General features: G+C 44.0%; 1 protein-coding gene across 5 annotated transcripts in view; it reads left to right on the forward strand.

Annotated features, from left to right (window-relative positions):
• Window positions 1–27,388, forward strand: part of LOC110502443 (bifunctional heparan sulfate N-deacetylase/N-sulfotransferase 2) — a 197,885-nt gene that overhangs the window by 109,748 nt on the left and 60,749 nt on the right. For all 5 annotated transcript variants that reach the window (XM_036959813.1, XM_021580469.2, XM_021580468.2 and 2 more), the window contains one exon: window positions 20,188–20,265. The gene's annotated coding sequence lies outside the window, so the exon portion shown is untranslated. The remainder of the gene's footprint in view (window positions 1–20,187; window positions 20,266–27,388) is intronic.

Genomic DNA, 27,388 nt, shown 5'->3' on the forward strand with positions numbered 1-27,388 from the left:
CCGGAGTCTGACCAGAAGACCGCCTCGTTTCCCTCTTTTTCGGAGTCGTTTTTTTGGGTCGCTGCATGGGATCCGCTCCGTTGTCCTGTTTGTAAGGCAGAACACAGGATCCGCGTCGCGAAAAACATATTCTTGGTCGTACTGATGGTGAGTTGACGCTGATCTTATATTCAGTAGTTCTTCTCGACTGTATGTAATGAAACCTAAGATGACCTGGGGTACTAATGTAAGAAATAACACGTAAAAAAACAAAAAACTGCATAGTTTCCTAGGAATGCGAAGCGAGGCGGCCATCTCTGTCGGCGCCACAAGCTACACACGTGGGGCGCACTTTGCACGTTATAAAAACTACATTAAAAATGTGTTTTTATTCAATTAATAATTATATTTTTCATGGTATATCCTTGTATGAATGAACATTTTATGAATGAATTTGTTTTCTTTTTTATTTGTCGTATTGCCAATTGGCATTCCATCCCTTATGGGATTTATTGACACAAACAAACATGACAATAATTCACTATGGTAATTAAATGATCACGGTGTTCTCTGCATTGCGCATCGCATAAAAAGTGAAAGAAAAAGTAAGGTAAAAATCAAAATATAATAGTAAAGAAGGTTATCCAAACAATAATTACATCCCAAGAGCAGTAAAAAAATAATCTACATACATACGTACTGCACAAACAGAAGATTCATATGGGAGACAAGCCTATACACAATCTATATACACACATGCCATTTACCACATAGAAGGTAAATAGTCATACAATTTAATTATAGGTAGCCCTTTTTCTTTTATTCCAGGCTTTTATTAATGTCAGGGTATAGCTGGTGGTCTGTCTCCAAATCGCTCAGCCACATAATGCCAGGGTATATCTGGTGGTCTGTCTCCTCGTCACTCAGCCACATAATGCCAGGGTATATCTGGTGGTCTGTCTCCTCGTCACTCAGCCACATAATGCCAGGGTATATCTGGTGGTCTGTCTCCTCGTCACTCAGCCACATAATGCCAGGGTATATCTGGTGGTCTGTCTCCTCGTCACTCAGCCACATAATGCCAGGGTATATCTGGTGGTCTGTCTCCTCGTCACTCAGCCACATAATGCCAGGGTATATCTGGTGGTCTGTCTCCTTGTCACTCAGCCACATAATGCCAGGGTATATCTGGTGGTCTGTCTCCTCGTCACTCAGCCACATAATGCCAGGGTATATCTGGTGGTCTGTCTCCTCGTCACTCAGCCACATAATGCCAGGGTATATCTGGTGGTCTGTCTCCTCATCGCTCAGCCACATAATGCCAGGGTATATCTGGTGGTATGTCTCCTCATCACTCAGCCACATAATGCCAGGGTATATCTGGTGGTATGTCTCCTCATCACTCAGCCACATAATGCCAGGGTATATCTGGTGGTCTGTCTCCTCGTCACTCAGCCACATAATGCCAGGGTATATCTGGTGGTATGTCTCCTCGTCACTCAGCCACATAATGCCAGGGTATATCTGGTGGTATGTCTCCTCATCACTCAGCCACATAATGCCAGGGTATATCTGGTGTGCTTTCTGGAATAAGAGCAAGCGTATGTCGAGGTCACAATAGTTACATAGTCTTTCTTCTTCCATTTCACCACAGTACCGACCTATTTCAATACCTGATCTTACCTGTTTCAATACGCAGAGGCAATATCCCTGATCTTACCTGTTTCAATACGCAGAGGCAATATCCCTGATCTTACCTGTTTCAATACGCAGAGGCAATATCCCTGATCTTACCTGTTTCAATACGCAGAGGCAATATCCCTGATCTTACCTGTTTCAATACGCAGAGGCAATATCCCTGATCTTACCTGTTTCAATACGCAGAGGCAATATCCCTGATCTTACCTGTTTCAATACGCAGAGGCAATATCCCTGATCTTACCTGTTTCAATACGCAGAGGCAATATCCCTGATCTTACCTGTGCACATAGTGATCTCTTGCTTTTAGGTAGGTAATATATATTATATCTCACGCACGAATTCACACTTAATCAAACAAAAGGTTCTCAATTTGGGTTTATGATTAATCTCCTCCACCCATTTTTTTTCATATTGCATAAACAGTTGTTTTTTTAATCATATCTATGTCTCCCTTAATTTGGTTTTCGTACAGATGTTCACAGTCAGACTGTTGAAGAGGTCAGACATTTCAGTTGCCCAGGCAGGAATGTAATAATGTGATATTTTAATTTAGAAACAGCCTTTTGTGTAACAATCTGGCTAATATATATATATATATATATTTTTTTTTTAATACTCAAGCATTCGAATATCTGTTTGAATATTCAAATAACTGTGCACATCCCTATGAAAAATGCAGCGGTTGTATTCAGAGTGAGCTTCTGAGTCACACCAGTGGCTTAAGAGAGACTCTTCAAACTGCTGGGGAGCAGGTTTTATAAATAGGTTCAGCACTGAGTATACATTTTTAATGGAAGGTATTAAACTAAGGATATTTGTATTTGTTAAGGATCCCTACTCTTCCTGGGGTCCAGCAACATTAAGGCAGTTAAAACATTACATTTCATACACTTTTTCACAACATATTAAGTCTCTGCCCTCAGGCCACTTCTCTACTACCACATATCTACAATACAAAATTAATGTGTGCATGTGGTGTACTTTACCTGTTTTTAAAAAATCTGATTCTACTGCTTGCATTAGTTACCTGATGTGTAATAGAGTTCCATGTAGTCATGGCTCTATGTAGTACTGTGCACCTCCCATAGTCTGTTCTGGACTTGGGAGCTGTGAAGAGACCGCTGCTAGCATGTCTTGTGGTGTATGCATGGCTGTCCGAGCTGGGTGCTAGTAGTTTAAACACACAGGTCAGGGCATTCAACATGTCAGTACTTCTTACAAAAACAAGTAGTGATGAAGTCAATCTCTCCTCTGCTTTGAGCCAGGAAAGAATGACATGCGTATTGTTAATGTTAGGGTGAAGTAGCAATGGGAAGATGTCTGAGTAACTCACTTTTTGAGAAACGTCATGCGTATGCTAATTGTTTTTGACTAGATGAATCCTGCTCACAGGTGTAGAGTAGACATCAATATGAATTACCTTCTACAACTACAGCATCTCACTGTTTCAATATGAGGACTAAATTGGATATAATATGTAAAAGACTGGTACGGTATGCTGCTGCCCAGCTGTCTCCATCTGTGTGATTGGCTCTTATCTGTCACTAGGCTCGCTTTCCAATCAGAGTGTACTCAAGTGGCACAGAAAGATAAAGAAGTGGCTGTAAAGAGGAAATTGAAATCATATTAATAACTTGTGTGCGCGTGCGTGCAATTAAAACTCCATATTTAAACCATCTGCAGAATCATTAGGATTCATCCCTTGTTCCCCAGAGGAACTGATAAAGGCAGGGAAATAAGTCTCATGTCCTCCCACAGGAGGCAATAAAGGATCCTCTCCATGTGCAGGCCTGGGATATACATTTGTAATTGTTGTCCCAGGGGACCGCCATGCATTTGATTCGGTCCACTCTCAGCTGGTACTATTGTCCAGACTGACAACAGCATCCTACTTTCTCCCTCACTACTCCTCCATCTCATACAGGGAGAATGTTATTCAATGAAACGACTCCCCCCTCCTCCCCTGACTACCTTGCTTTGATCTCGGGGCTCAGAGGACTCTGAAATCAGCGTCATGCCTGGTCTGTGTGGAGAGGATGAGTGAGGGAGAGATGAGTGGAGAGGGAGATGTTCTGTAGAGAAGTGGCATTAATGCGTCGGCTGGCTGGGGAACACGCAAAGCGTTTTAATGAGACACGGGAGACGAGGCCCCAGTATGTCTCTGTGTTTCTCCATTCAGAGCCATGAATGAATCGGTGGCTCAGGGTGACGAAATTCGGCAGGGTTCTCTGTCTCTCTGAGATGCTGTTCCGTGCTATCCAATGTGTTCAGAGAACTTCTCTCACTGTGCACGCATCCAACCTCTCAGCATTTTACTTTTTGATAACTAGGGCTGGGACGATACCGGTATAGCGATACTTGTTAGCATCATGGCAAGGAAACAAAACACGAAGCGGATGGAACTTCTTAAGGAAAATGGCCCTAATGTTGGAAACAAACATCATTATGCTGTCCTCCAGAGTCACATGTATTATTTAAGCTATAGCACACATACAGTAGGTATTTAAAGGACCAAAGCGTTCGGTCTGCTTCGTGTGTTCATTTTTGCCATGGAAAAAAATATTGCGATATTGCTATCGTCCGGGCCCTATCGATAACCACATAGGCTATCTGAAAAATTGACAGCAAATGGTTGTCTTTACATCCCTCAGTCTGTAAGCACCCTGGCTAGAGTTGAGAATGTATTTCTACACTCAGTCGTACTGTATTCTGTCTTCCTCCCAGTTCCTATCGGTCCTTCAGGGGTTGTGTGATGCGGCAGAAGGGCAGCAGGTCAGGCAGTCAGTGTGTTATCAGGGATCCAGTGTTCACTAGTACTGGGAGATGAGGAGTGCTCTGGTGGGTCCTCTGTACTGCTCTGCCTCAAGGGGAGCGCCTCTCCTTTTGATGTGATCTGACAGAGCGAGAGCAGCTCAGAACAGCCAGCACGTTTCTCCAGTCTGGAGTGCATGCTGTAGCTATACGACGGGGCTAAAATAGCCCTTTTCACAAGGCAATAAGGGAGGAAAAAGAAGCACGCATGCATAAGGAGTATAGAGCTCTTTTGTTTGTACAAGGCTGGTTTGCTGCTCCCCGACCGCTCCTTTCCCTTCAAATAACAGGCCATCAGTTTAAGTGAATGCATTCATCAATTTGGACGGAAGACCGGAGAATAACAATTTGATCCTCTGTTTTCCAAAGTAGGAACTGATTTCAGAGGTGTGTCTGTGTGCGTCTGCCCGATGCCTAATGTAGCAATGAGTTGACATGTTCTCTCCAGTTCAGTGCCGTCTCGGTGGGGAGCCGCCGCCTCCTCATCTCTTTTTGGAGACTGGCGTTGTGTGTTTGACCCGACTCTCACGCTTGGCTGGAGGAAAGCTCTGCCTACTTATAGCTGTGTGAGGGGAGGGAGCAGCCAGACACAGGTGCTCAGGGATCGCTGCACCACCGCTCCCATCTCTACCTGGACAAAGATCACGAAGACTCATTTGGCTTTCCTGTCTGCTGCTGGTGTGTTTTTGTGAGAGATTCACATGTTTTCTATTATGTTCTTTTAAGGGGTATTCTCAGTGAAATGCTGGGTACCTGGTTTCATTTTGTGATTCCAATTGCATTTATTTAATGTACTGTTTCATTGAGAATTCCCCTTTTTAAAACAATTTACAGACACACAGGCATCTCACACCGAGGCATCACATCTTCCCTCCCACTCTCCCCGCAGGCGGCCGCTGTGTACCACCACCTCCAGAGAGCTAAACGCATCAAAGGAAAAGCTTAATTTACCATTTCCCAACATCCCCCCCACACCTCCTCGCTCCACACAGACCCATTTTCTCTAAAGCGGTTATTTTTTAACAACTATTTGATTGCTGTGGTTTACAAGACTTTTATTGCATAATCAACACAGTTTAATTTGTTATTCATTTCAATACGTGCATGTTTGGCTGCCGAACAGTGTTCCCTCAGGGAAAATGTGTAGCTGTGGGGGGGAAAGGGTTGCGGAGGGCGGTCTGGGAAGATGTCACCATCTAAAATATAATTTCCACCTCCCAGAAATGAGCCAAATAACATATTGGTAAAATGATTAGTACAAATCATTTTTACATATTGGACAGTGCATAAAGCCTAGTCATGGCCCATTTGATCAAGTATGCTATTAGCAATAAGTATTATCAGCTGTAGCCAAACTGATGTAGCATAGTGGCTAGAAATAAATAGGTTGAAGCATGGAGTTATCTGCATTTACCCTATTGGGCTAATCATTAATCGAGTCTTGCATTTGATCGGATACCCACGCTTCCCCGCGGGTGAGCCGCTAAAGAAATCCGCTGGCGGGTGGAATGAAACATTCTTTCAACCCGTATGTCGGCTCGCGATTCAGAAAAATTACATTGCTGGTTGGGAACATTTTAAGTAAAAATAATAAACTTTTTTTTAAACCCATGATCTATGCGCAGAGATTATGTTCCCTTTCTTCATGTGAGAATATGACACGTTGCCAAGTTTACTTTCCCTGGATAGCCTACCTCACGCGAAAATGACTAAAGTAGGCCTAACCGTAGAAAAAAAAGAAAGGTTATGAAAATGAATATGCTACAACACCATTGTGGAAACAGGTGCTGCGTGAGTGAAATCCCCAGTTTAGAAGGACAACAACATAAGGATTCACAGCCTGCAGGTCATATAAAGTGTAAACCAGTGCGTCTGGTAAAAGTTTGCATAGCCTACTAAATAAATGTAGTCTATTTTTGCAGCCTATATTCAGTTCTGGGAATTCCCTATGGCACTTGGAACTTGAATGTGAGTCGTTTCAGGAAAGTTGGTGTATGTTGCGTTGCGGGTCACTACTTCACAGGTAAACCATTTGGATGTAAACTTATTTATCAAAATGCGTTTTTTGGCAGGAATGCGTTCGGATTGGTCTTCCATGTAGCACGCTTCTGTCTTTAACATGAGCTGCTCAGTATGTGCAGGTAATCCTTTCTAACGCTGCGTTTAAAAAAAAATATATCACGTAGTAGAACTGCATGCAGTGTATTCGGAAAGTATTCCGACCCCTTGACTTTTTCCACATTTTGTTACATTACAGCCTTACACTGAACCCAAACCGGCTGCGCGCGTGCGCTATCGTGCATAAATGTATTTTGTCCCCCTACACCAAACGCGATCACAACACGCAGGTTAAAATATCAAAACAAACTCTGAACCAATGTCATTAATTTGGGGACAGGTCGAAAAGCATTAAACATGTATGGCAATGTAGCTAGTTAGCTTGCACTTGCTAGCTAATTTGTCCTGGGATATAAACATTAGGTTGTTATTTTACCTGATATGCACAAGGTCCTCTACTCCGACAATTTATCCACACATAAAACTGCCAACCAAATTGTTTTTAGTCATCTCTCCTCCTTCCAGCCATTTTCATCTTTGAACTTATATGGTGATTGGCATCTACACTTTCATAGTTTTAACACGACCACCGGCAAAACAGTTCGTCTTTCAGTCACCCGCGTGGGTATAACCACTGCTTCTATAAACCAATGAGGAGATGGCACGTGGGTACCTGCTTCTATAAACCAATGAGGAGATGGGAGAGGCAGGACTTTCAGCGCGATATGCGTCAGAAATAGAAAGCAGTTATATTTTAGCTCTTGGCATCGCAGACGCTCGTTGGCGCAGGCGAGCAGTGTGGGTGCAATAATTGAGTAACATGTATTTCTAAATTTGTTTTGAGACACTCCCGCATACGAAGTGTCTGGTCTGGTCAGCATGTTATTCTAAAATGAATTAAATACATGTTTTTCCTCATCAATCTGCACACAATACCCCATAATGACAAAGTGAAACAAGTTATACATTTTTTGCAAGTTTATTAAAAAATAAAAAAACAGATACCTTATTTACTTAAGTATTCAGACCCTTTCCTATGAGACTCAAGGAGCTCAAGTGCATCCGGTTTCCATTGATCATCCTTGAGATATTTCTCTACCTGTGGTAAAAAGAACACAACAGGCCCACTAGGTAAATGGATCAAGTATTCTACTATGGGTTTGTCTGATTCTTCTATTTATTTGGCCTACTCGTTTTATCTACAGAGGAAAAGTAAATGTGTGCTGTTCCAGCGTCTTCGAAGTTCGCCTTGGCATAAATATTTGTTCATTTTGCATATTTGTTTTGCTGTTGTGGCAATGATTTTGCTGTGGTGCAGCACCACAGCAAAATGACTGCAGCGGGAACACTACTACTGAAGATCTGAGAAACTCTTCTCTCTCTCTCTCGCTCTCTTTTTATTTTTTCTTTCTGTCGAAGCATTAACCGAGATTATCACTAATCTTCCTGGTAAAGCGGGAAGGCCTTGTTTGGTCATTTTTAAATACATATAGTCACTGAGGGAAAGCAACCCTGGGGAGGATTTGGAGCAAGCCTCATCCTCCCCTTTTTCCATCCCCTTCCATCTCTCAGGCCTACAGTACACTCCGAATGCAGCCTAATGGCTTCACTAGAGTGAGAGTGAGGCCTTCCTTGTGTCTCCTGTCTCCTGCATGTCATCCATACAGCTAAATCCCTCCTCAATCTTGGCATGCCACTGGATTATCATCACACTCACTCAGGCTAGCTAGGCAACCCATTACACATGCAGACACAGGATGTGCCAGACTAACAGAGACACCTGGGCCAGTCCCGTGCCTGTAGGCCTGTCTGAAATTGGCAGTGATAGGGAACGGCCCGTGCTAACATCAAGCTGTTTGAGACTTCCTAATCTCTCACTTCAGAATCACTCACACGATGCACCCACACTCACAGGACAGGACTGTATCTCCTTGATGGTGCCCAAGGCCTGTACAGAGCTAGTTTTTAAAAAAACGTTCCACTACTCTGCCCCCTCTATTTGAAAGGACTTGAAATCAAATCTAATCAAAGTTTGTTGGTTTTATACACAGTTTAGCAGGTGTTATAGCAGGTGCAGCGAAATGCTTTACCTTACTAGCTACTGACAATGCAGTAAACATTTCAAACAAGTACACAATAATAATCCAAAACACAAAAACTAAGAAAATCAAGAGGTCTCCTTAAATTATTTTAAAACTAGGGTAAAATCTATGATGGAAAATTGCCTGTTCAATTGTTTTTTGTAAAAAAAAATCTACTGCAGTGTGTTTTGTCTCATGTTGTACAGGTTTGAAACTAGGGCTGGCACAATTACTGTATACTCATGTAACTGACATTTATGAATGAAGAAAATAATAAACTGTCATAACTGTTTGGGGGAGGGGGGGGGGTGTACAGACAGCTGACTGATGAAACTTTGTTTCTCCTTGCTGAGACAAACAAAGTATTGTTGCAAACAAGTCCTAGGCAACACCCTCCTCCATGCAGTCAGTAGCAGAGGAGTTTATATATTTTTTGCTATTCAAACGAACGGTGACCGCGGCCATTTGTCCGACTGATAACGGTCATAAAAAATTCCAGGACCTGTCACAGCCTTTTTTAAAACTTTGTGTGTTCCTTTATTGGCCAGGTCTCGCTTGCAAAATGGACTTTTATTCTCAGTAAGACTAACCAGGTAAAAAAAAACATAAGAATAACGGTGATTTCCGGATCTCTCCACAGGGTCGATCACTGATAATTCCAGTGCTTTAGATATCAGCATATGGTCCTTCCAGCCTGTCTGATGGTAGCCAGAATAGCCACTTTCCCCTCTCTGATGTGTGTTAAGCCAGTGAGCTGGTGTCCTTGGGCTGACCTAGGGGCGGTGCATATAAGGACAGATTATCCCAGAGAGGTAAACTCAGATTAACCACACTGTGCAGGAGGGGGTAAGACCTTCAATAGGTCAAGGTAATTGCAAAGGGACTAGCATCCCTGTGAGGGCTCAAACAATACTCAATTTATAGTAAAAAGCCGTCAGTCAGCATTATCCGTCTTTTCCTCCCATTGGAATGTTGACCAGTTGAGGTCAGCACAGCAGAGACGTGGGATTGGTTTGGGCTCCTGAGTGGCGCAGCGGTCTAAAGCACTGCATCTCTGTGCTAGACGCGTCACTACAACCCCTGGTTCGATTCCAGGCTGTATCACAACCGGCTGTGATTGAGAGTCCAATAGTGCGGCGCTCAGTTGACCCAATTTTGTTCTTAACTGACTTGCCTAGTTAAATATAGGTGAAATAAAAAATGAAATGAAATGAAAGCAGCCCTTGTGTCATTGAGTTGTATGTAGGACATTTGCACAGTATTGCATGTGGAATAGAAACCGCCATAATACAACAACAGAACATATTTTCCTCAGAGGGCTTCTGTTTTTGTCTTGACTAAGTCATCTTTTAATGATCAAAACCTCCAAATTAGTTGTTTTTGTCACACCCATCTCTGTTTATGGTAGGTGAAGTTTGCCTGCATCTATTCTGGGATCTAGAGGTGTGTGTGTATGTGTGATCATTCATCAAAGATTTATAGCCGTGTGTGACTGTGTGTTGGGCCAGAGGCTGTGTGAAGTGGCAGGTTTCTCAAGAGCTGCTGGATGCTCCACCTGAGTGGCCATGTCGCTGTCGCCAAACAGATGTGCCTTCCATCATTATTTATCCCTCCCTCCCTCTCTCCCTCTCTCTGATCCCTGTCTCATCTTTCCTCTAAATGACCTCTGCTGCCAGAGGACCTGGCTCTAGCCGCTAACTTACTGTGCCCTGTGCGTGTGCTTAGTGTGTGCTGTGCATGTGTGTGCTTGATCCTCTGCCGGGAGATAGGAAAAACCGAGGACTTGTGAGTTGCGAGCTCATGTTATCATTGCATGTATGAACCATGTGTGCGTGCTCATGCTATAACAAGCTGGATATCATTTGCTGCGTGTGCTGCAAGTAACTTGTCTGAATGATACCGGATGTGCTTTTATCACATGCGATGTGTGCGGCTGACTGTCATAGCTGCGTTCATCAGATCACTAGTCTCTCTGCTACAGCTATACTCAGGTCCTCAGACATACCGCTGTTTCCAAAAGGGGAGGGGGGGGGGGGTGACATTCCACCCCTCACCGACTCTATCCTCCAGCGTTGTCATTGTCATTCAGCTACACACACGCCACAATAGTGATGCCCTCGTTTTTAGAATTGCTTCAAGAGTACCTTTGTCTCCGAGTGAGAGGGGAAAATGAGACTGTCATGCCCTGTGGTTTTGGATTTTTAAATGTTTTTTTTTAATCTCATGTTGTTTCAAGGGTTTTTGGGATTAGTGTTCATTTGGAGAGCACTCCAGGATGCTTGTTAGGATTTGACTGAACTGTTAGTGTCTTCTGCTTTACCATTGAGAATTATTGCTGCTACTACATGCTTGAGGAAATAAGGGTTCTTGTTTTAATCATTGATTGATTGATTGAATTGACTTGTTTCCCCCCCTAATATCAGCAAAAGGGTCTAATTTAGTGAACGGTGGAAATAACACTAGGCCTGAATGTGTTGACCGTGTTCTAAGTGAGTTGTGTGTGGGCGGTTGTTATCCCTGTCTTTGATGTGCACTCTTGCTCTCGGCAAGGGCTGTGCCCTCTGACCCCTCAGTGTTGACACAGGAAGCCTCCCGAGGGTACCTTCCTCTGGACACCGGCCCTTCCTCTGTAGTCACTAAATACCACATACGCACCCTGCCCCTCAGCACTACTCCATTGATTAGTACTGCTGCTTCTTAAGGGATTTCAGTCAATGCCTTGGGACCTCTGTGGATGAGTGCACCAAAACAGAAGAGCATGAAGATATCCCTCGTCGGTAGCAACTGAAGAGAAAGCACTTATGAATGCTCTTAAACAGACTCTGTTCGTGCGTTTAAGTAGTTGTTGAAGGGCTTCTTCAGCTGTAGGAGCCAGTAGTCCATGTGGTTTAATGGCACATAGCCATGAGAGAGGAGAAGTTAACTTTCCTGTGGATCGATGAGCTGCGTTCTCCGGGGGGGGGGCTGCCATTTGTGGTCTCTATCTTTTCTCGCACTCTTGTCCCCCGCCCCCTCACCTCATTGTCCACTACTACACCTCATTGTCCACTACTGCTATCATGGCCTTTCCTCTCTCACGTCCTCTATATGAGGAGACTCACAGGTCTGCTCATCTTTTTCTCAGTAAGTGTACTCAGAATCACAGATGCTGGGCCTAATTGAATGTGCACACATGTGGTTATAAATACTTACGAGGAGGATGGGAGTACATTTTCTTTGAAATTTCGATAAATGCCTTGACGAGGTGTCGGTCTCTGTCTGTGTGTGTGCTAGTGTTTGTGCCAGTGCTAGAGTGGTGTGTGAGGGAGAACAGGGGACGTAATTGGGGATGTTGTATGGGTGTCAGCTTTGGCCTATAAGAAGAGGGACCATGGGGGCTGTATAGAAGGGGTGGGGATCATGAGATAATGGAGCATTGGGGCTGTATAGGGGGAGGGGATGGACTGACGACAGTCAATAAAGGATGACCCTGGGGTCAGGAGTTCAGAGGTCACCTATTGTTGAGAGGACTGCTTGATGGTGTCTGGTGACGGTGTGGAAGCAAGGGCGTAGTGATGAGAGCATATTAAGACAACCGAGTGGACAAGTGTGTGTGTGTGTGTGTGTGTGTATCTGCTGCATACAGTAAGTTGTGGGTATTTGTCTGTACCTCTGTCGTAGTGGGTTTCTGTATCCTTGTGGCGAGTGAGGTTACAGATGCCTGCCAGAACATATAGCTCTGGGTCTCTCCTTTGTGTCGTCTCTCTCTCTCTCCCTCCTTTGTTCTCGCTCCTCTATAATTGAATAGACATAGTGACGGCTGGCAGCTCCTTCCATAGCAGCTCCTTCCATGGGGCTGCCATTAAAGCCCTGAGCTCCCTTCTTCATCATGAACCTCTCTGCTATAGACAGTTCAGTCACTCACAGGGGCAGTACAGCAGCACAAGCTATTCTCTCTGAAGCTAAAACGGCAGCTATCCTCTCTGAAGCTAAAACGGCATTTAAACCAATCCTACTCTATCCTCCGGCACATCTGATACAGATACACCACATACGTTTTTTTAAATGCCCTATGTGACCTGGAGGTAGGAGGTTAAGGGAGAATATAGTTGTTTCGCCCCCCAGAGCTGAGCCATTTAAACCAGGATTGCCTCAATTGGTGTCCAGCTGTTTTAAGTGGCTATGTGTAATGTGTAAATGTACCGCTCTGAGGCACTTCCAGAGCAGCCTAGCAAGAAAGTGACTCAGTAGTTTCTTTTTTCAACATCTGTCTTTATGCTTAAATTCGGCAAGCACACATCCTCTTTTCCTGTTCCTCATTTTTGACTGATGGGTTTTTCTCTCTTCTGCTCTGTTCTTGTAATGCTCCCTTTTTGTCATCATTGCCTACCTCCCTCATTCTACCCTCTGCCCTCCTTTCTATTCTGTCATGAGTCAAAGGCTCAACAAATGTAAAAGTCTCAGCGAAGGCATAACATCTGAACAAAACACAACACAGGCTGCACCACAGTTGAATGAGCCCCCCCCCCGCCTCTTTTTCCATCTAGCCTATGATGCTCTATTTACAACTACCCTCAATAAATAACACATTTGACCAGTTGAGGCTGCTGACGGGAGGACGGCTCAAATTAACGGCTGGAACGGCATCAAACACATGGTTTGATACCATTCCACGTATTCAGCTCCAGCCATCCAGTATTTCACCTTTGCCTAATTCCCCATTTGAAATGTGGATTTAGTCGGCCTATATTCTCCGATGTTCCTCATCATTTCATCAGTCTGAATTCGGGGAAGGCAGAGGGTTGATATTGTACAGTAGGTACTAGTTAGTAGTTAGAGCATGTTTGCCAGCCTTCATTTTCTTTTTCCCATTTTCTTATTGTACTTGGCTAGTAGAACAGGATGTTTTGTAACAGTGAGGCTATTTCTGTAGAGTGCTTACTCAGGGATGTGTGGTTTAGCGCTCCCTCAGAAGATTCGTAGTGCAGCTGGACTAGCGGCACGGTCTTTAGGGGGAACTCGTCTATTTGATGGAATGGATACACAAATACAAAACTCCTATATTTTACTGAAGCGATTATAAGCATTTTTCAAATGGACTTTTGACTCTTGTATTGGTCGAAGTTGCAGATAATTATTCCACCTTCAGCTCTCTACATCTACTGTACATTATGAACTGACTGAATGGTTTCTTAGTGGCTACAGATGCAGACCTAAGATCAGAACATGGTTTCTCTTTAAAAGAGTCCGTGTTCTAGCTCTCTCTCTCTCATCTCCTCCTCCCAGTCCACTCTATATAGTAGTGTGTGATAAAGTGCCTCTGAAAGGCTGATTCATTCCAACCTCAAGGGGTCTGAGCAGATTTCTCACATGTCATCTCCCCCTGATGATTCCTATCAGAGGGCAGCGCTGTGGACTGGTGCTACATCTTTTACTCCTATTCCCTCCCAGACCAGGCTACTAATGCAGGGCTTTTAGCCAACAACACCAGACTGTAGACATGTCGGCCCATAGTCTTTAGAAAATGGATAGAATTGAACTCTCTCTCTCGCCCCCTCCTTCTCTCCCGCTGTTCCTGTCTCGCATCTCTTTCTCACTCCTTTCCCCTACTATAGCTTTCTCCCTCTTTTCTTTCCTCATCTCTAGCTGTCAAATCTCATTATATTGGTCACATGCTCATGGTTAGCAGATGTTAATGCGAGTGTAGCGAAATGCTTGTGCTTCTAGTTCCGACAGTGCAGTAATATCTAACAAGTAATCAAGCAATTCCCCAGCTACTACCAAATACACACAAATTTAAAGGGGTGAATGAGAATATGTACATATAAATATATGGATGAGCGGCATAGGCAAGGTGCAATAGATGGTATAAAACACAGTATATACATATGAGTAATGTAAGATATGTAAACATTATTAAAGTGGCATTGTTTAAAGTGACTCGTGATCCATTTATTAAAGTGGCTAGTGATTGGGTCTCAATGTAGGCAGCAGCCTCTCTGAGTTAGTGATTGCTGTTTAGCAGTCTGATGTACTTGAGATAGAAGCTGTTTTTCAATTTCTCGGTCCCAACTTTGATGCACCTGTACTGACCTCGCCTTCTGGATAGTAGCGGTGTGAACAGGCAGAGGCTCAGGTGGTTGTTGTCCTTGATTATCTTTTTGGCCTTCCTGTGACATTGTGTGCTGTAGGTGTCATGGAAGGCAGGTAGTTTGCCCCGGTGATGCGTTGTGCAGACCGCACAACCCTCTCGAGTGCCTTGCAGTTGAGGGAGGGGCAGTTGCCGTGCCAGGCTGTGATACACGCTGACCGGATGCTCTCGATTGTACATCTGTAAAATGTCTTCAGCCTCCTGAGGTTGAAGAGGCGCTGTTGCGCCTTCTTCACCACACTGTATGTGTGGGTGGACCATTTCAGTTTGTATGTAATGTGTACGCCAAGGAACTTAACTTTCCACCTTCTCCGCTGCTGCTCCTTCGATGTGGATAGGGGGATGCCCCCTCTGCTGTTTCCTGAAGTCCACGATCATCTCCTTTGTTTTTGTTGACATTGAGTGAGAGAGAGTTTTCCTGACACCACACTCCGAGTGCTGGGAGTACAGGGAGTACAGGCGGGGGCTGAGCACGCACCCTTGTGGGGCCCCAGTGTTGAGGGTCAGCGATGTGAAGATGTTTCCTACCTTCACCACCTGGGGGGGGGGGGCGGCCCATCAGGAAGTCCAGGACCCAATTGCACAGTGCGGGGTTGAGACTCAGGGCCTCCAGCTTGATGATGAGCTTGAAGGGTACTACGGTGTTGAAGCTGAGCTGTAGTCGAAGAACAGCATTCTTACATAGGTATTTCTCTTGTCCAGATGGGATAGTGCAGTGTGATGGTGATTGCATCGTCTGTGGACCTGTTGGGGCGGTATGCAAACTGAAGTGCGTCTAGGGTGGCCGGTAAGGTGTAGGTGATATGATCCTTGACTAGTCTTTCAAAGCACTTCATGATGACAGAAGTGAGTGCTACAGGGTAGTAGTCATTTAGTTCAGTTATCTTCGCTTTCTTGGATACAGGAACAATGGTGGCCATCTTGAAGCATGTGGGGACAGCAGACTGGGATAGGGAGCGGTTGAGTATGTCCGTAAACACACCAGCCAGCTGGCCTACGCGTGCTCTGAGGATGCGGCTAGGGATGCCATCTGGGCCAGCAGCCTTGCGAGGGTTAACATGTTTAAATGTTTTATCACGTCGGCCATGAAGGGGGGTGGGGGGGACACAGTCCTAGTTCATGGGCCGTGTGGGTGGCACTGTATGAGTGTGACATCGGTGTCCGTGACTTGGCTGGTTTTCTTTTTGTAGTCCGTGATTTCCTGAAGACCCTGCCACAAGTCTCGTGTCTGAGCCATTGAATTGCAACTCCACCTTGTCCCTGTACCAGCATTTTGCTTGTTTGATTGCCTTGCGGAGGGAATAACTATACTGTTCATATTCGTCCATATTCCCAGACCTCTTTCCATGGTTTAATGCGGTGGTTCAGTTTTGCGTGAATGCCTTCATCCATCCACAGTTTCTGATTAGGGTAGGTTTTAATAGTCTCAGTGGGTACAACTTCTCCAGTGCACTTCCTTATAAACTTACACAGAGTCATCATATAGATCAATGTTGTTCTCTGAGGCTGATGGGAACATATCCCAGTTCCCGTGATCAAAACAATCTTGAAGCGTGGGTTCTGATTGGTCAGACCAGCGTTGAATGGTTCTATTCACTGGTAGATCCTGTTTGAGTTTCTGCCTATAAGACGGTAGGAGAAAGATGGCGTCATGGTTGGATTTGCCGAAGGGAGGACGGGGGAGGTCTTTGTATTTTTTATTTTACCTTTATTTAACTAGGCAAGTCAGTTAAGAACAAATTCTTATTTTCAATGACCTAGGCCTATGGCCTAGGAACAGTGGGTTAACTGCCTGTTCAAGGGCAGAACGACCTTCCGGTTACTAGTCCAACGCTCTAACCACTAGGCTACCCTGCCGCCCCTCTTCGTATGCATCGCGGAAGTTAGAGTAGCAGTGATCGAGTGTATTACCCCCCGCGCGTAGTGCAATCCATATGCTGATAGAATTTGTTCTCACATTTGCATCGTTAAAATCCCCAGCTACAATAAATGCAGCCTCAGGATATATGGTTTCCAGTTTACATAGAGGCAAGTAAAGTTCCTTGAGGGCCGTCTTGGTGTCTGCTTGAGGGGGAATGTACATAGCTGTGACGATAACTGACGATAATTCTCTTGGGAGGTTTGATTGTAAGGAATTCTAGGTCGGGTGACCAGAAGGAGTTGAGTTCCTGTATGTTGATATGATTACACCATGAGTCCTTAATCTTGAAGCACACTTTCCAGCCCTTCCTCTTCCCAGAGGTGTTAATCTCTTTCGGCTTGATTACACCACTGTTCCTAGGCCGTCATTGAAAATAAGAATGGGTTCTTAACTGACTTGCCTAGTTAAATTAAGGTAAAAAATATATATCCCGATAGAGCCATGTTTCCGTGAAACGGACTGTTACAATCTGTCGTCTCTTAGGAAGGCAACCCTTGCTCGAATTTTGTCTACCTTGTTGTCAAGAGACTGGATGTTGGCAAGTAGTATACTCAGGAGTGGTGGGCGATGTGCACGTCTACGGAGCATGACCAGAAGGCCGCTCCGTCTGCCCCTTCTGGGGCGCCATTGTTTTGGGTCGGCTTCTGGGATTTGATCCATAGTCCTGGGTGGTGGTCCAGATAAAGGATCCACTTCGGGAAAGTCGTATTCCTGGTCGTAATGTTGGCAAGTTGACGTCGCTTTTATATCCAATAGTTCGTCCCAGCTGTATGTAATAAAACTTAAGATTTCCTGGGGTAGCATGTAAGAAATAATACATAAAAAAACAAAATACTCCATAGTCCCCTCGCTTTTAGTCCTTAGGAAACTATCTCTGTCGGCGCCATCTTGCAGTGATCCCCCCTCTCTCTTGCGCACCCCCTTCCGCTCCTTACTCTTTTGCTCACACCCTCCCCGTCTCCTCTCTTCTCTCCCTGTCTGTCATACTCCTACTGTGTGATGGTGTGTGTGTGCATGTAGAGGGTAATTAAGACGTCTTTGTGTGTGTGTGTCACGCTCGCTCTCCCTCCCTCTCTCTGCACCAAGGTTTGATTGGCATCTCTGTTCTGTTGACTACCCTGCTCTCCTATGAGCCAGCACCAACAGGCCCATGTACTAAGTTGGAAACAGCGCTCGGGCTAATGAAATGTCAAAGAGACGGCTACATCTTTAAAGGTACAATACGTAGAAATCGTTCTGCCATTTCCTGGTTGCTAAAATTCTAATAGTTTACCTAAATTCAGTTTGGGACAAAACAAGCAAGTGTAGAGAGTAATTGTACTAAACCGCTAAAATATATTTTCAATAACCCAAAAGATTATATTTTCAGCAATATGAAGCTTGTGTACAAAACCGAAAGTAAAAGACGGAAAAACAAAACTTAAGAATGTAAACCATAGAAATAGCGCGCCTAGAACAGATTCACCACTTCTTAGACAACCATTTCTATTTGAATACGGTAGGGTCACCCAAAAAATTACTTATTTCAGCTTTAAAGGACATTTCTGCCATTGCTCTTTCTCTGAACAAGGCCCAATAAATATTATCATTTTCTAATCTCTGCCGCTGCTGCTTTGCAATGAGCTCTGGCAGCATCCTGTGGTCCCTCCATGCCTTCCTGCTGCGCTAAGCAGGCGGCCCCATCGATATACAGCCAACTCCCATTCCCCCTCGGAAAGGCCACTGGTTGTGCGCGGGTGGGTGGGTGCGATCCTGGCAAGTCGATGAAAACACTCTTCCCATGCTCTTTGAGTCTGGCTTTGTGAGGCACCCTGCTGTTTGTCTGCAGGGATGTGCTCATTGTGTGTCTGTGTGTGTGAGAGTTTCTGAGTTTGTGTAGGTCTTTGTGTGTGTGTGTGTGTGTGTGTGTGTGACGGAGCATACTGAAGTTGTGCGTTACTAGCGGTGTCGGGCGATTGATCCAGCTAAGGGTCCAGAATGTGATTTCCAGCCAGTTGGTCTGCTTCTCTAAAGGCTGCTGACAGTGTACACTGTAGCACACTGATAGAGGAAGAGGGAACTCCCGTTAGCCAATCAATTATTGGCCTTATGGCTGAATAGATAATAGACTCCTTTGCATCATTTCTGGGGCATGGAGGAGAGGGGGGTTGTGAGATGGGTTGAGGGAAGCAAAATGGGAGGGAGTATTGAGTGATGGGGAGGGAAGAAGAATGGGCCTCATCATGAGGAAGAAAGAGGTAGGAAGAGGAGGGTCAGACTCTGAAACCAGTGAGGTTGTTCTTTCTTCTTCTAAGTGGTAGTTAGAGGCTGTGAGTTAGAATGAGTTAGAATTGGCCATAGCCACAGTCCTCTTTGTTCATCCTGGTGAGCAGCCAGCTCTGATAGCCAGGGTTTGTTTGAGCTGCACTATCAATAGTAGGATAGCCACTTGAGGCAGGAGCACAGCTTCTACTGGGGGACTCTGACATACCGCACATACTCAGCATGTGACCATGTGTGTTTGTCTGAATTCCTGTTAACTAAGGTCTTGTGTAAGATTTGTTTGTGTGGTTTTAGATGAACAAGTGTGTGTGTCAGTCCTTTTGCTCTGTTCTCCCCTCCACAGAGGAGATGGCTGCTGTCTCTCTGAGCTCCATGAAACATTAAAAGGAGATTCTGGGTGGTGGAGAACAAAGGAGCCACCCTCTGTACTGTCACTCTACCTTACTGTTGTTTTCTCTCTCTCTGTCTCCCTCTCCCTTTTTTATTTTTCTTTCTCCCCCATCTCTCTCTCTCTCTCTCTCACACCCCCACACACACACACAAAAGGGAGGAGTCGCATGGTAGAGCACTGATGAAACCACTAGACAGAATGCACGTTTCACATGATCACCCGGGAAATATTCAGGCTGAAGCAACTCAAACCAGTTTGCACACACACTCACACGCACCACTCTCTCCCCTCCTGTAGCTTAACAAAAGTCTTCAGCCCTTCACCATCTTTCCCTTTGTCGGCCTTTTTCGGAGATCCACTCATTCCCCTAACTTACCTGATCTGTTTGTGTGTGTGCGCCTTGTGTCTGCACGCAGTATAGCAGCCTCCATTCTTGAGGACTACCAGACAGTAGACAGTATTTGGTTTCTAGACCTTGGCGATTAGTTGAATCAGTTGTGTAAGTGCAGTGCTAGATAAAGGAGAGGACTGAGAAAACACATTCCTAGTACACAGTACTTTGATCAAGTCAGTCATGATATTCCTGGCTTCCTGGTGGTCTAGAGGTAAACAAATGCTAACCCAATGCTCTTCCTCTCTCCCTCTCTCCCTGACTCTCTCTTTCATAAACTTCCATGTGGGTGTTTTTGTGTGTTTGTTTGCATTGAATGCCAGTTCTGTTAAGAGGCAGCCCTCCATGGCCCAGATACATGCCTGGCTAAAACCAATATTTACCATGGTGGTTTCTCCTTACCTAGAAGAACTGTCATCTCCCTGGCCTTGAACTGTTTCCCTCTCTTTGTCCTTTCTGAAGGTTTTCTGAAACCGACACATCCAACAGGAGGGACAGACACACGGACAGCACACGAGGACATCTCCACGGCAAGAAGAGGTCAGAGACTGTGTTTTCTGTGTGTGTGTTGGTGTGCAGGGCTGAAAACTGAAACCAAAACACTCGCATTTGCGACCCTTTAACTTGACGGTGCGACACCAATTTTTAGTTGGTCGCTAGGGTGCCAGTGAAATAAAGGTAGCTGGTCAGTTTAGTTTTTGGTTAACAAGTAACTTTTTTTTATAATCAAGATTTATTCATAACAGCAATGTCTATGCAAACCAGCTATTCAAAAAGTTTTTTCTGAAGTCTTGGTTGAATCTTTACGATGTGCAATTCAGTTATCATGTGCTGTTTGAATGAACATTTTCTTAAGGCTTTCCACCCAAAAACATTCCAATTCAATGTTGACTGCAAAGTAGGCCTACCTGCAGAATATCATGATGATCTCTATCAATCGCTAGCCAAACAAAGGTATCTTGCTAGGTGTGCTTTTGAATTAAAGGGCAACTACACCCTCCTCCAAAAAATGTTTTCATTTTTCCCAGATTTCAAAAGTGGTCTCCTGATGTGGTTTAAGCATTGTTGTGGACTTCATTTTTTTTTCTATAGCAGTATGATTTTGAGTGAAAACCTGAAAAAACAAGAATCAAGGATATTTTTTTACAATGAAAGCAGAATTAATGAAAAGATAAAACTGACTTTATAGGGCCCTACAAACTGCAGAGTGACCGTTAAAAAATCTTAACAATAACATCTCTTTTGAGATTGCGCAAAGGTTTTATTTATCCAAACAATCAATGTAAATATGATATTGTCAAGGTAAAATGTAATGGAGGGTAGGTCATTTTGGCTACTTGCTCGGCCCACAAATGAAAGAAAACATTTAAATGATACGCGCATCATCAGTATTCTTTTCATTCAGGCCAGTAGCTTTTAGTTGGCACTGGTAGCTTTTAGTTGGCACTGGTAGCTTTTAGTTGGCTAATAATGACCGTCTTTTAAATTCTCATGCCCTTGCCAGGCAAATTTAAAGATGGTCATTATTAGCCTGGTTCTGTATGGAATGAATGTACATTAATAAAGGACACAGGTCAAGACATTATTGTGAAAAATGTGTGCGACCAAATCGTGCTGGTGCCATGAACTTAAAGAGTTGGTGGTAGTAGTGGCACTAGTGGAAAAAGTTAAGCTGTGTGTGTGCGTCCCCGTTTAAAATACTTTTTAGTCTTTTAATCTGTTTTCACAAAGTCTATGAAGGGGGTCAATGTTCCGTAAGGTGTTATTTTATTACACAGCTAATTTGTACTAAAGCTAGCTATTAGTATTCATGGATTTAGTATAGTCGTTAGCTTCCTTGACCCATACACCATTTAACAACAAACACCCTGCGTAAGCCTATTATTGTTGAATTAGCCTTTAATAAAATTTTAGTACTCATTGATGGGAAACATTAAATGTAATGGTCCTAATTAATGTGCCTTTAATCTGCACAGTGTACTGTTTGTACTATTAATGTTCTGGTAAATCTATTTGTAGTGTTTTTCTCTGTGTCAAGGCTTGTGTTTCACGGCATAGCAGATACACAATAGAGTGCCCTCTGCACCCAAGGATGAATAGAATGGAATATGCACAAGTGCAGTTCAACTAAGTTTGTTGAGTCACTTTCCCTATGCTTTTTTTCTAGGTAATTTTAGAAGTGATTTGGATGTCAAAGTGCCCTGCTGTTGCGAGGGAAAATACATTAAGGGCTTATAGAATTATGGAGATGCTCAGTTGTAGCATTCAAAGAGGTACCACTCATTTGATTTGATGGCTTTTTCTCTACTTTATCATGACTGACTGACTGTCCTCTTTCTCCCGTCTCCCGCTGTGCCGGGAAGGGGTCTGGGTGCCTGTGTGTGTGTGTGTGTGTGTGCCTGCGTCTGCGTGCTTGAGAGAGACCGAGGGAGACAGAGAGTCCAGACGTTTTGTAGCAAGGTCGGCAGCAGTCTGATATTAGCATGCTGTCCACTGTGGGGAAGATAAACAGCCCTCTGTCATGATAAAAAAACAACAGTCCCTTCATCTTTGATGTGCTCCGACTCCCTAATTGCTTTTATCTACCCAGAGCCAGAGAACACGCAACGGCTGGATCTATCTTTATTAATCCCCATTCCCTCCCTATCTGATTACACTGCCTCTGCCTGCCTGGACTTGCCGGGTCTGTAGCCAAGAGAGACTAAAATACCCAATATATCTAGGTGAAGATATAGAGTTTAAGATGATATATAATTGTTATTTGTTTGTGTTGTTTTGTTGTTGTGGGCTCTATACGTCATGGGTATGTAACTATAGACCTAGGCTAAGTAGACCTAGAAATGCTCTCACCAGCCCTTAAAAGTAAATACTTCACATTTCCTATTTTCACCCTCTTAAGTGACGATTGACTATAATCATGTAATTCCGGCGCTTACCTTGGTGAATTGCAGTCTGGTGGAAAAGGGGTAAGGTCCATAAGAATACTCACCTCTGCTCAAGCTCCCCCAAAGAGATTTGATGCTTGAGTGATTGGCTTGTGTTGTCTGCCTCAGCAGTATAATGGGTCTCTGAAAATGGGTTGTCTCCTGAAGCCGCATGCTTCTATCCTTATTGATGCACATTTTTCTTGATTCAAAAATGTGTATCTTGATACAGTTTTTAAAAGAAAGAAAACTGTGGGGTCGGTCTTCCATACAACTAAAATAAACGTCCGTATTGGAGGTGGTTGTGTGAAGTACATCAGTCTCAATGCTCTCAATCGTGTATGTGATAACAAATCCCTTGTGTGAGCAATGGCATCACCTCAGCAAGAACAAACATGATGACAAATGTATAGTGATGGGTGAAATAATCGTTACAGTTACATATTGCTCTATTATTTTGGACGGCATTATATCGATATTTTGACTCCAAGTATCGATTTGTAGGTTGGTGGGTCTCTAGACTAATGTTTTCTTTTCCCCCTGGTGGCACTAGTGCCAGTAACTTTTTCAATTGGTTGCACCAGCCTATTATTTGGTCGCACCACAATGTTGTTGCGGTGGCACGCAATAGAACAAATTAGTTAATTCAATTAAATTAATTATCATTATACAATAATTCACAGTGCTTTATTGAGAAAAATAGACTACGGAGATAGTATGATTACAGAAAAATGTTTTTTCATCAAACATGTCCAAGCAGGATTGCATGATTCAAGTCATTTTGATGTGTAAACCAGTGTTTGAAGCACATTGGCTAGATTGCTAAATTGCCACTCCTATTTGCCATATCTTCAATCTAAGCCTACTAGAAAGTGTGTTCCCTCAGGCCTGGAGGGAATCAAAAGTAATTCCACTACCGTAGAATAGTAAAGCCCCCTTTACTGGCTCAAATAGGCGACCAATCAGCCTGTTACCAACCCTTAGTAAACTTTGGGGGAAAATTGTTTGACCAGATACAATGCCATTTTAAAGTAAACAAATTAACAGACTTTCGGTGTTGAAGGAGATTCAACAAGCACAGCACTTACACAAATGACTGATGATTGGCTGAGATAAATTGATGATAAAAAGATCGGGGTGTGCTGTTTTCTTGGACTTCAGTGCAGCTTTTGACATTATCGACCATAGTCTGCTATTAGACCATAGTCTGTTGTGCTATGGCTTCACACACCCTGCTATATTGTGGATAAAGAGCTACCTTTCTAATAGAACACAAAGGGTGTTCTCTAGGGCATCAGGAATTCTCCAGGGCAGCTGTCTAAGCCCCTTACATTTTTCAATCTTTACTAATGACATGCTCAAAGCCAGTGTGTCTATATGGACAGCCCCATCAAGAGGACCCTCCAGGATGATGTATTTTGGGAGAGAGTGGTAAGCAGCCTGAAACTCCTGAAACCTATAGCAGTAGCCCTTGCACGGATTGAGGGAGACAATGCCGTCTTGTCTGATGTTCAGAGAAGCTTGCAGATGTAAGAGAAGAAATCTGTACTGCCCTGCCAACTTCACTGTTGTTCCAAGTAAAGGAAACTGCTGTTCTGAAATACATCAAAAAGCATGGAGATTTCTGCCTGAAGCCCATACACGGCGCAGCGTACATGTTGGACCCCAAGTATGCTGGCAAGAGTATCCTGTCTGTTGTAGAGATCAACAAGGCCTATTGTGTCATCACTATCATGTCTCTCCACCTTGGCCTGGATGAGGGCAAGGTTCTTGGCAGTCTGGCGAAGTACACTTCCAAGCAAGGGCTTTGGGATGGAGATGCAAAATGGCAGTCATGCCAACATATCTCATCAGCTACCTGGTGGAAGGGACTTTGTAGATCTGAGGCTCTTTCCCCCGTTGCCTCCGTCATCCTCCAAATCCCACCAATATCAACCGCCTCAGAGCGCAACTGGTCCTTGTTTGGGAACACACACACCAAAGCACGCGACAGGCTGACTAATACAAGGGTTGTAACATTGGTGGCCAACTGGGCAAATATTGGGCTTTTTGAGCCTGACAACAATCCATCCTCAACAAGATTGGAAAATGACAGTAAAGATGAGGCCTCAGAGTCTGATGTTTTAGAGGTGGACATTGAGGAGGTCCAGGGAGAAGACATGGAAGCCTGAGAGGAATACAACCAAAGCTTTAATATCTAGACTGTAATTTTACAGATGTACAGTACTGTGCAACATTTTTAAGCAGGTGTGAAAAAATGCTGTAAAGTAAGAATGCTTTCAAAAATAGACATGTTATTAATAGATTTTATTTATCAATTAACTAAATGCAAAGTGAGTGAACAGAAGAAAAATCAAATCCATATTTGGTGTGACAACCCTTTGCCTTCAAAACAGCATCAATACTTCTAGGTGCACTTGCACTATGTCAGGTGTATGATTAAACAATTATACCAAACAAGTGCTAATGATCATCAATTCAATATGTAGGTTGAAACACAATCATTAACTGAAACAGAATCAGCTGTGTTGGAGGAATAAAACTGGATGAGGAGCAGCCAAACTCTGCTAACAAGGTGAGGTTGCTGAAGACAGTTTACTGTCAGAAGTCATACACCATGGCAAGAATGAGCACAGCAACAAGACATAAGATAGTTATACTGCATAAGCAAGGTCTCTCCAAGGCAGATTAAGGCAGACAGGGGTTTCCAGATGTGCTGTCCAAGCTCTTTTGAAGAAGCACAAAGAAACGGGCAACGTTGAGAACCGTAGATGCAGTGGTCGGCTAAGGAAACTCATCTGCATCAGATGAAAGACACATCATGCTTACTTCCCATTGCAATCGGAAGATGTCCAGCTGTGCCATCGGCACAGAATTGGCAGAAAACAGTGGGACCCTGGTACACCCATCTACTGTCCGGCGAAGTCTGGTCAGAAGTGGCCTTCATGTAAGACTTGCGGCCAAAAAGCCATCCTCCGACATGGAAACAAGGCCAAGCGACTCAACTATGCATGAAAACACAGGAACTGGGATGCAGAAAAATGACAGCAGGTGCTCTGGACTGATGAGTCAAAATTTGACATTTTTGGCTGTAGCAGAAAGGCAGTTTATTTGCCGACGGGCTAGAGAGCAGTACACGAATGAGTCTCTGCAGGCAACAGTGAAGCATGGTGGAGGTTCCTTGCAAGTTTGGGGCTGCATTTCTGCAAATGGATTTGGGGATTTGGTCAAAATTAATGGTCGCCTCAATGCTGACAAGTACAGGCAGATACTTATCCATCATGCAATACTATCAGGGAGGCATCTGATTGCCCCAAAATGTATTCTGCAGAATGACAACAACCCCAAACATACAGTGAAAGTCATTAAGAACAATCTTCAGCGTAAAGAAGATCAAGGAGGCCTGGAAGTGATGGTTCGGCCCCCACAGAGCCCTGATCTCAACATCATTGAGTCTGTCTGGGATTACATGAAGAGAAAGAAGCACCTGAGGCTGCCTAAATCCACAGAAGAACTGTTCTCCACAGAATAACTGTTCTCCAAGATGTTTGGGCCAACCTACCTGCTGAGTTCCTTCAAACTGTGTGCAAGTGTACCTAGAAGAATTGATGCTGTTTTGAAGGCAAAGGGTGGTCACACCAAATATTGATTTGATGTAGTTTTTTATTCTGTTCACTCACTTTGCATTTTGTTAATTGATATATGTAAACTATTAACATGTTTATTTTTGAAAGCTTTCTTACTTTACGGCATTTTTTCACACGTGCCTAAAACTTTTGCCCAGTACTGTATGTTGAAAACGTTTTTGGGAGATGCGATGGATCATTCAATATTCCCTTTTGTTGTTCAGTGAAATCATCCCATGTGAACAGTCAACTCATTTAATTAAAGTTCAATTCTTAATTTATATTGGAAGGATTTCATAATTATGATAAGGTAAAAGGTTTGTTTCTGTCTCCATATGATATGGTAAATATATCCAATGCAAAAAACATCTACATTTAAATGGTATTAATATTTCCAGTGGAAAGTTTCGTCCTATGAATATTACCCAAAATGTGCAACCCTAGGCATAATGTTTGACCAAATCAGGCTTTTAGCTTCCCAAAAAATAGGTTTTGAGTGAGGTGACCAACTAGAATTTGCAAGTCACATTGATGCGACCAATTTAAAATGTAACTCACACAGCCAAGTCAGTGTCGCATAATATAACTAATTGTAGCAGTTTGGAACCCTGGGGTGTGTGTGTGTGGGTGTGCGCATGTGTGTGGGTGTGCGCATGTGTGTGGGCGGGCACGTGTGTGTGTTTAGGTGTGTGTGTGTGTGTGTGTAGGCGGGCACGTGTGTGTGTGTAGGCGGGCACGTGTGTGTGTGTAGGCGGGCACGTGTGTGTGTGTAGGCGGGCACGTGTGTGTGTGTAGGCGGGCACGTGTGTGTGTGTAGGCGGGCACGTGTGTGTGTGTGTAGGCGGGCACGTGTGTGTGTGTGTGTAGGCGGGCACATGTGTATGTGTGTGTGTAGGCGGGCACGTGTGTGTGTGTGTGTAGGCGGGCACGTGTGTGTGTAGGCGGGCACGTGTGTGTTTAGGCGGGCACGTGTGTGTGTGTGTGTGTGTGTGTGTAGGCGGGCACATGTGTGTGTTTGGGTGTGTAGGCGGGCGCTTGGTTGTTTAGGCAGGCACGTGCGTTGTTTTCATTTAGCAGTGTCTAGTTCCCTGTGTCTCTCTCCCAGTTGAAGCT

Source organism: Oncorhynchus mykiss, chromosome 23, assembly GCF_013265735.2.
Source record: "Oncorhynchus mykiss isolate Arlee chromosome 23, USDA_OmykA_1.1, whole genome shotgun sequence".
NCBI classification, from domain to species: domain Eukaryota; kingdom Metazoa; phylum Chordata; class Actinopteri; order Salmoniformes; family Salmonidae; genus Oncorhynchus; species Oncorhynchus mykiss.